The sequence below is a fragment of the Cervus canadensis genome, chromosome 24 (genome assembly GCF_019320065.1).
Source record: "Cervus canadensis isolate Bull #8, Minnesota chromosome 24, ASM1932006v1, whole genome shotgun sequence".
NCBI lineage: Eukaryota > Metazoa > Chordata > Mammalia > Artiodactyla > Cervidae > Cervus > Cervus canadensis.
Window position 1 is genome coordinate 19,299,341 of NC_057409.1, and position 10,538 is coordinate 19,309,878.

Below are 10,538 nucleotides of genomic sequence, written 5' to 3' on the forward strand. Positions count from 1 at the left end.
AGTGTGTATATGTATCCATATCAAGTATAGTAATATTGAGGAAGGTCTTGATGCTATTTAAATTTATACAAATTGTATAATGCTACATCTTGTTTCATTTACTCATTGTTTCTAAGATCAGTATCCTTATTGACTCAGTTGACCACAGGCGGTACTCAACTTACGATGGTTTGATTTATAATTTTCTGACTTTAGGATGGTGGGAAAGCAATATGTATATAGTAGAAAATGTATTTTAATTTTGATCTATGCTTTTTTCCTTCAGTGCGCTTGTGTAGTATCCAGCTCTAGCTCCCAGTCAGCCATACACACAACCATTCTATTTTCCATGTTCAGTATAGTAGTCAATCAATTACATGGGATTAATTCAGTTCAATTCAGTTGCTCAGTTGTGTTTGACTCTTTGCGACCCCATGGACTGCAGCACACCAGGCCTCCCTGTCCATCACCAACTCCCTGAGTTTACTCAAACTCAAGTCCACTGAGTCAGTGATGCCATCCAACCATCTTGTTCTCTGTCGTCCCCTTCTCCTCCCACCTTCACTCTTTCCCAGCATCAGGGTCTTTTCAAATGAGTCAGTTCTTTGCATCAGGTGGCCAACATATTGGAGTTTCAGCTTCAGCATCAGTCCTTCCAATGAATCTTTAGGATGGACTGGTTGGATCTCCTTGCTGTCCAAGGGACTCTCAAAAGTCTTCTCCAACACCACAGTTCAAAAACATTACATGGGATAGTTAACACTTTATTATACAATAGGCTTTGTGTTTGTCCAGCTGTAGGCTAATTAAGAGTTATGAGCATGTTTAAGATAAGCTAGGTAAGCTATGATGTTCAGTAAGTTAGGGGCATCAAATTTATTCCAATTTTTTATATCTTCAACTTATGATAGATTTGTCAGGATATAATTTAATACATAATCTGTATTTATAACTGTTATATAATAATCTATAGCATGAAAATATTGCTGTTGTTCCAGCACTCAGTCGAGTGTGACTCCTTGTGACCCCGTGAACTGAGCATTCCAGGCCTCCCTGTCCTTATCTCCCCGAGTTTGCTCAGACTCATGTCCATTGAGTTGGTGATGCCATCCAATCGTCTCATCTTCTGTCTCATCCCTTCTCCTGCCTTCGATCTTTCCCAGCATCAGGATCTTTTCCAATGAGTCAGTTCTTTGCATCAGGGGGCCAAAGTATTGGCGCTTCAGCTTCAGTATCAGTCTTTCCAATGAATAGTCAGGGTTGATTTCCTTTAGGATGGACTGGTTAGATCTCCTTGCAGTCCAAGAGACTCTCAAGAGTCTTCAACACCACAGTTTGAAAGCACTGAGTCTTCTTTACATCCAGTTCTCACATCTATACATGACTACTGGAATTTATTCATTTAGGAATTTTTCATTCAAATTGTGCCATTGTACATAATGCTGCAATAAATACCTCTGTACATATTTTCTTGTATAAATTTAGAAGTTATTTTGAAACATGAACTTAAAAATTTAATTGCTGATTTGGACTGTATGCACAAGCAAAAAGATACTGCCAAGTTGCTTTCCAAAATGGGGTGTTATCAATTTATACTTCCAACAGTGTATGATAGCTACTGTTTCCTTGAATCTTTACTAACTGGAATATCTCCTTTCTCTCCCACCCACATGTACACTCCCTAATCTGAGAGGTTATGGCATATCATTGTAGTTTTAACTTGAATTTCCTTAAGATTGGAAGTTATTTGAAATAATTTATTTGAACTTCCTTTTATGTAAATGCTCCATTTGTATTGTTTATTTACTTTTATCTGTTAGGTTCTAGGCACTTCAAAAAATATATTTGGTTGAGTTTTACATTTACCCTTTAAAATTTTTTTCAAGTTTTGTTTTAGAATTACATTAAACTGATATGTTTGTTTGAAAGGAAACAGAAATCCTGACAAAGCCACCCTCTTTCCATCTGTGATCCTTGCATATGCCTTCATTAGTTCAGATTTTCTTGTATGCCCTTTAAATATTTTGTTATTTTTTTCTCAATAATTGTATTCCACATCTTCTCTAAATTTATTCTTAGATGCTTATAGCTTTTGTTAGAATAGTAAAACATGTCCTTACCCTGGGCTTCTCAGGTGGTAAAGAATCCTCCTGCCAGTTCAGGAGATGCAAGAGACACGAGTAAGTTCAGTCCCCGGGTTGGGAAGATCCCCTGCAGTAGGAAATGTCAGCCCATTCCAGTATTTTTGCCTTGAAAATTCCATGGACAGAGGAGCCTGGCAGGCTACAATCTGTGGGGTCACAAAAAAGTCAGACATGACTGAGTAACTGAGCACTCATGCATGTCCTACCCTTGTTACATTTTTGTTAGTTGTTGTTAGTGTATAAAACATTACTGATTTTTTATGTCACTTTCCAGGAGCATTTCCATCTTATTCAGGGATTGGAGGTTCACTGTGATTATATCATCTACAAATAATGATGATTTGATTTTTCCATTTTGATCCTTATCCCTCTCATTTTTTTTTTCTTGCATTAGTAGAATTGACTATGTGTGTGTTAGTCTCTCAGTTGTGTCTGACTCTTTGCAACCCCATGGGCTGTAGCCCACCAGGCTCCTCTGTCCATGGAATTCTCCAGGCAAGAATACTGGAGTGGGTTGCCATTTCTTTCTCCAGGGGATCTTCCCAGCCCAGGGATTGAACCCAGGTCTCCTGCATTGCACACAGATGCTCTACCATCTGAGCTACTAGAGAAGCTTAGAATTGGCTAAGACCTTCATTATTGTGGTGATAGCACACACACACACACACACACACACACACACACACACCACACCACACCAAACAGTGAAATTGACATCATACTTTTAAATAGCAACACTGGTACCAAAAATACAATAAAGTAATGTTTTAAATTTTTGAAATAAAAACTCTTTGAATCCACAATTTTATGCCTAGATAAATTTTTCATTTAACATAATATTGCAATTCATTGCCATAACATTTTTAGTGATACTCAAACTGTCTTATATTTGGCCACTGGGAACCTCTCTAAGTTGGTTTCTAAGTTGTCTCAACAGCTTTTTATGAAGTAAATGGTATTTAGGGACCACAATCTACACCCTAGGCGTAGTCATTGCTAGTAGGCTGAGCAGTGTTTTCTAGATCTTCTCAGTAGACAGAGTAGGAAATTTTAAATACCCTGTTAGTTCATATAAATAGTTCTCATTCAAAATCAAGACTACAGAGGCTTTGCCAACTATACTTAGCTCACATCCTCTTTCCTTCTATGCCAAAATCCCATTCACCAGTTAACAGCAACACAAGTGCTCACTTGTTTTACCCCATAGCATATACACAACAGTCTCAGTCTAATAATACCAAACAACCACCAAAAATTGGGTCACCAAACACCAGTTTTGTCTGTTTTTTTTAGTTCTTTCGTCCACTTTTGTAGTTCTTTTGTCCTTAGTGTGTATTTCACTAGAGACGTACAGGTCAAATTATTATGCTTTAAAGTTGTTTGAAATGATTCCTTTGTGGTTACGCTGCCTACTTAGTTCACATTGAAGCTCATCTGTTTCATTTTTTTTCAGTTTTTATGGGTTTTTCAAATGTGAATTGTGTTGAATAATTATGTAAAATATTCACATGCTTCCAAAGTCAAATGCACAAAACAAGGTACACTTAGAAAAGTGTGACTTCTGTTCCCTCTTTCTTTCTACTGGGAATCAAGTTTTTCACTTTTCATTTACTTTGGACTTTTTGAAAAGGTTAAACAAATACATGTGTTTTCAAACCCCTCTTAGATAAACTTTCCAAATTCTTTAAAATACTTAATTCCTTCCTTATGAATCTGTGTTAGAAAATGGAAAAAAGGAGTGAAAACTGCCTGCATTATTTTTTGAGACAAATGTCATATGGATTCCAAACTAAGGATTTTTCCAGAAAAGGAATGTGTAGAAACAATTCACTTATAAAATTTGCTAATTCACTATGCTGAAGGAGAAAATTGAGAAGACTACCTTAACTTATAAAGAAAATTTCTTATAAAATTTGAAAGCTGTTTTTTGTCTTTGAGAATATAAAGAATATCACTTACTGCCTAGAAATTTCCTGGTAACATACAAAAAATATTATATTTAATGAAGAGACTTTGGCTATATTCTAGTTACTGTCAGAAACAAGACCTGGATACCTAGAAATATTAATAGAACCAACTGATAAATCATTAGATCTAGTAAGAGAGCTCAGAAAAGTGCCAGATGTAGAACCAAATGGAAGAAACCAATAGCAGGTCTTTATGTACCACTCAAATGCAGGATACTTAACCCCTGTGTTAATTTCCTAAGATTTCTGTAACAAAGTTCCACAGATTGGGTGAGTGGAAACAACAGAAATGTATTGTTCCACACTTCTAGAGGTCAGAGGAAGACCTGGGTTCGAGCCCTGGGTTGGGAAGATCTATACAAACTATATTTGGGGTCTCCAATCTGAATCTAATATTCCTTCTAGAAATGAAGGCAAAAGATCACCATTAGATAAGCAGACCGAAACAATGTTTGTTTTTTTTTAAACCCAGATCTTTTAAGTTTAGCCAATACAGCAAATTAAATATACCTGCTTCTTCTCAGAATACTCACACCACAGGAATATAAAAAATACACTATAAATAGGATCAGAATGATTTATGAGAGAATTTAATTTGTAATTTGTTGGACTGCTCTTTTATTAATAGGCTGCTATCAACTGCATTTACCTCTATGTCTCATTGAGTGAAACCAACAACCTTAAAGGAAATTGTCCATCTCTCGCCTGGTTGTTTCCTGTATTTAATATAATTTTTAAATGGGCTCCCTTGTACAGTGTTCCAGACCTCTCAGAAAAGAATAGAGGCCATCCTATGCTGTTCCATCACTCTAGCAGTCATCAGCTGTGGTGACAGAGTACCATAGCCTTACACAGCAGATTTATTTTCTCACAGTTCTGGAGGCAGGATGTCCGAGAGCAGGGCACCAGTCTGGTCGGGTTCTGGTGAGAGCTTTCTTCCAGTTCATAGAAAGCCATCTTCTCACTGTGTCTTCGTGTGGCAGACAAACGGCTCTGGTGTCTCTTCCTCTTGTGAGAGCACTAATCCCAGCATGAGACCCACACCTCCAGGACCTCATCCAACTGTAATTAACTCCCAAAGACCCCATCTCCAAATATGGGGGTTGAGGCTTCAGCATGTGAGTTTAGCTTTCTGTGATTGTGGTTTTCATTCTCAAGGCTGTGGGTTTACAGTTCTAGCTCCTTCTGTCTGCCCTCTGATGGATAAGGATAAGAGGTTTATGCAAGCTTACTGATGGGAGGGGCTCGCTATGGGGAAAACTGGGTCTTGCTCTGGTGGGCAGGACCACACTCAGGAAATCTTTAATCCAATTGTCTGCTGATGGGTGGGGCTGTGCTCCCTTAGTTAGTTTTTTGGCCTGAGGTGACCCAGTCTTTCAAATTAGGAAAGGAGTAGTCAAGGCTGTATATTGTCACCCTGCTTATTTAACTGATATGCAGAGTACATCATGAGAAACACTGGGCTGGATGAAGCACAAACTGGAATCAAGATTGTCAGGAGAAATATCAGTAACCTCAGATATGCAGATAACACCACCCTTATGGCAGAACGCAAAGAAGAACTAAAGAACCTCTTGATGAAAGTGAAAGAGTAGAGTAAAAAGTTGACTTAAAACTCAACATTCAGAAAACTGAGATCATGATATCTGGTCCCATCACTTCATGGGAAATAGATGGGGAAACAGTGGAAACAGTGAGAGATTTTATTTTGGGGGCTCCAAAATCACTGCAGATGGTGACTGCAGCCATGAAATTAAAAGACACTTGCTCCTTGGAAGACAAGTTATGACCAACCTAGACAGCATATTAAAAAGCAGAGACATTACTTTGCCAACAAAGGTCTGTCTAGTCAAGGCTATGGTTTTTCCAGTGGTTATGTGTGGATGTGAGAGTTGGACTATAAAGAAAGCTGAGCACTGAAGAATTGATGCTTTTGAACTGTAGTGTTGGAGAAGACTTTTGAGAGTCCCTTGGACTGCAGGGAGATCCAACCAGTCCATCCTAAAGGAGATCAGTCCTGGGTGTTCACTGGAAGGACTGATGCTGAAACTGAAACTCCAATACTTTGGCCACCTGATGCAAATAACTGACTCATTCGACAAACCCTGATGCTGGGAAAGATTGAAGGTGAGAGAAGGGGACGACAGAGGATGAGATGGTTGGATGGCATCACTGACTCAATGGACATGAGTTTCAGTAAACTCTGGGAATTGGTGATGGACAAACAGGCCTGGCGTGCTTCAGTCCATGGAGTTACAAAGAGTCGGACATGACTGAATCACTGAGCTGAACTGAACTGAACTGACCCAGTCTTGGAGTCTATGACTCTGTGATAGGGTTGCTGGCGTCTCCAAAAGGCCTTATACCAACACGCCTCTCAGGACTACTGCTGCCTATGCTCCTGTCTCTGCAGCAGGCCACTGCCGACCACAACTCTGCAGGAGACCCTTAAACACTCACAGGCAGGTCTAGCTCAGTCTCCTGTGTGGTCACTGGTCCTTTTCCCTGGGTCCTGGTACACACAAGGTTTTGTACCTTGTGGTACCCCCAAGAGTCTCTGTTTCCCTTGGAGACAGAGAAAACTGGGAAATGGAAATCATCAGTTTTCATTACAATCCCAATGAAATGCAACGCCAAAGAATCTTTAAACTACCATACAGTTGTTCTCATTTCACATGCTAGTGAGGTAATGCTCAAAATCCTTCAAGTTAGGCCTCAACAGTACATGAACCAAAAACTTCCAGACGTACAGACTGAGTTTAGAAAAGGCAGAGGAACCAGAGATCAAATTGTCAACATCCGTCGGATCATAGAAAAAAAACATGAGAATTCCAGAAAAACATCTACTTCTGCTTCACTGACTACTCTAAAGCTTTTGACTGTATGGATCACAACATACTATGGAAAATCCTTCACGAGATGGAAATACCAGACTACCTTACCTGTCTCCTGAGAAACCTGTATGCAGGGCAAGAAGCACCAGTTAGAGCCTTACATGGAACAACTGACTGTTTCAAAATTGGGAAGGGCGTCTGTATATTGTCACCTTGTTTATTTAACTTCTATGCAGAGTACATCATGAAAAATGCCAGGCTGGATGAATCACAGGCTGGAATCAAGATTGCCAGGAGAAATATCTACAACCACAGATATGCAGATGATACCACTCTAATGGCAGGAAGCAAAGAGGAACTAAAGAGCCTCTTGAGGAAGGTGAAAGAAGAGAGTGAAAAGGCTGGCTTGAAACTCAGCATTCAAAAAACTAAGTCCATGGCATCTGGTCCCATCACTTCATGGCAAATAGATGGGGAAAACATGAAACTGGAAACAGTAACAGATTTTATTTTCTTGAGCTCCAAAATCACTGCAGATGGTGACTGCAGCCATGAAATTAAAAGACACTTGCTCCTTGGAAGAAAAGCTGTGACAAATCTAGACAATATATTAAAAAGCAGAGATATCATTTTACTGACAAAGGTCCATGTAGTCAAAGCTATGGCCTTTCCAGTAGTCATGCGTGGATGTGAGAATGGACCATAAAGAAGGTTGAGCACCAAAGAACTGATGCTTTTAAACTATGGTGTTGGAGAAGACTCTCAACTGTCCCACGGATGCCATGGTCCAGCCCCGGCAGGACCAGGAATACCCAAGGGATGAGTGGCATTGGCGAGGAAGACAGACAGACAGACACACACACAGAAGGTTGTGTAGAAGAGGTAGCTTTTTTTTATTTTTAGGATAGCTCAGTTTTTATAGAGTGAACGTTACCTCCCCCTTAAGTCACCACATATTACATCAGATATTGGTTTGTGCTTCCATCAATATTTTTTCCCCGTGTTTTTCCCCTATGCATTCATCTAGAATGTTTCTGATTACAGGGTTTATTCTTAAATGTCCTGTACATAGTCTTCTTGCCTCAATGGCCTAACATTCTCACTCTAACAAAAACAATGTTCCACAAATCTCAGGTATAGTGTAAATTATTTGGACAATAAAACAATACATGGGAAGGGTCACAGTAACATGTTTGACATTTCTGAGAATAGTACCATGAGAAAAACCTGATATTTTTCTTTACCTGAAACCACAAAATCTCAATTTACAAGATTAACTATTAAACAGCAAAAACACCTCTACAGCAGCAAAACACCTCTATTAATAGTGAGATAATGGCAGTGAAGCTGGTTAATATAAATCTTCTATTGAAATCCTATGTACCCCATTTTCTAATTTTACAAAAATACCCATAATATCCCATGTTGTTTAAAGAAAGGGAAACAATGAACAAATAGCAGCAAGAAAATAGCAATAGTGAAAACCCTTTCACCACGGAGCAAGTAAACTAAAGCACTAAACTATTTCTAAATCTAAATGCCTCTACTCTTTTCTATTCTAGAACATTATAATTTTTCAAGCAAGCAGCCAAACTATACCTGTGGCCTTTTCTTTTCTGACTTGATGTTTATGGTCGTGTCCTGAGCCAGAGCAATCATGTTCAGTTCAGTTCAGTTCAGTCACTCAGTCATTTCCGACTCTTTGCGACCCCATGACTGACAGCACGCCAGGCCTCCCTGTCCATCACAAACTCCTGGAGTTTACTCAAACTCATGCCCATCGAGTCGGTGATGCCATCCAGCCATCTCATCCTCTGTCGTCCCCTTCTCCTCCTGCCCCCAATCCCTCCCAGCATCAGGGTCTTTTACAGTGAGTCAACTCTTCACATGAGGTGGCCAAAGTATTGGAGTTTCAGTTTCAGCATCAGTCCTTCCAATGAACACTCAGGACTAATCTCCTTTAGGATGGACTGCTTGGATCTCCTTGCAGTCCAAGGGACTCTCAAGAGTCTTCTCCAACACCACAGTTCAAAAGCATCAATTCTTCAGTACTCAGCTTTCCTCACAGTCCAACTCTCACATCCATAGATGACCACTGGAAAAACCATAGCCTTGACTAGACGGACCTTTGTTGGCAAAGTAATGTCTCTGCTTTTTAATATGCTATCTATTTCCAAAAAGGCTTGGACTTTTCCAGGGAGGCCTTATTACTATATATTTCCAAAAATTAATAGAAAGCCCAACAACAGTAAGACAGAAGGAAGAAAGGGACATACCGGGCCCCCGGGACAACCTCTAGGGGAAGAGCTACCTCGCCGATTCCTTTCTAGTCCCAGCGGCTCCCGAGGGGACATATTGGGCCCCCGGGGCAGCCCCGTGTGAGGAAGAGCTGCCTTGCAGGTTCCTCTCTCGTCCTGTGACAAGGTCACAGTTTGGGCGCACTGTGGATGCCCAAAAAAGGACGGTTTGGGCGCACCCCGGCGGCTCCCGACACATGGACAGCATGGAGATCCAACCAGTCAATTCTAAGGGAAACCAACTCTGAATATTCACTGGAAGGACTGATGCTGAAGCTCCAATACTTTGGCCAACTGATGCGAAGACCTGACCAAGGATTCCAAGGATCATTAGAAAAGATCCTTATGCTGGGAAAGATTGAGGGCAGGAAGAAAAGAGGGTGAAAGAGGATCAGTAGGTTGGACGGCATCACCGACTTCAATGGACATGAGTTTGAGCAAACCCCAGGAGACACAGAAGGACAGGGAAGCCCAGTGTGCTGCAGTCCACGGGGTCAGAAAGAGTCAGGCACCACTGAAACACTGAAGAGCAACAACAAGATGAGTTTAGGGGATACAGTTCAGTCCACAGCAATCATTGTCGTCCCACCTTGCCTATTCTGTAATTGCAGGCATCATAGACATTTGCTGGGTTTTGTATTTGCCCATAAATATGCTACCCTGCCATTGTTTCGGTTCTTATTGCTTGTCCCAGGAACACTGATGGAACTTTAGTTCTCCGATTGTGGTACAGGTGGCTGCACCAAGTTCCTTCTTGAAAACCTTCACTGGCCAGCAGCATTGTTGCGTGTCGGAGCTCCACCGGCTGCAGCCGTGTGCTTTAAGCAAGTTACTTAACCTCTCTGTGCAGAGGGCGTTGTAATAGTGCTTCTTTCAAAACAGGTGCATTGTTAGAAAAGTGCCTGGATTTTAAGGGCAATGTGTGTGCTGGTCACCGGTGTCATTGTGAACGATAGACTTAGTGCCTTTTTGGTGCTTATTTCTAACTATTTATATTGATATGCTCTGTACTTAGGTGAAACGCATGGCTTGCTGGTTTCCATATGTGCTTTGAACTTTTCCATCCCTCACTTGTTCGCCCTCCTTCAGAATGTCTGCCTCCAACTATCTCCACTTGTCACAGTCTTACTAATTCTTCAAAACAGCTCAAAATGTCATCTCTTTCTCTACTCGTTACACCCTTTTCTCAGCCAACAATGAGGAGTTCCTACTGCCATGATGCATGACATCATGGTCTCCTGGTATGTTTATTGTTATTCTGTCTTGCATTCATGGCTATTTGTGTATGGCTGGATGGTAGAGTAAATAAAATTGTAA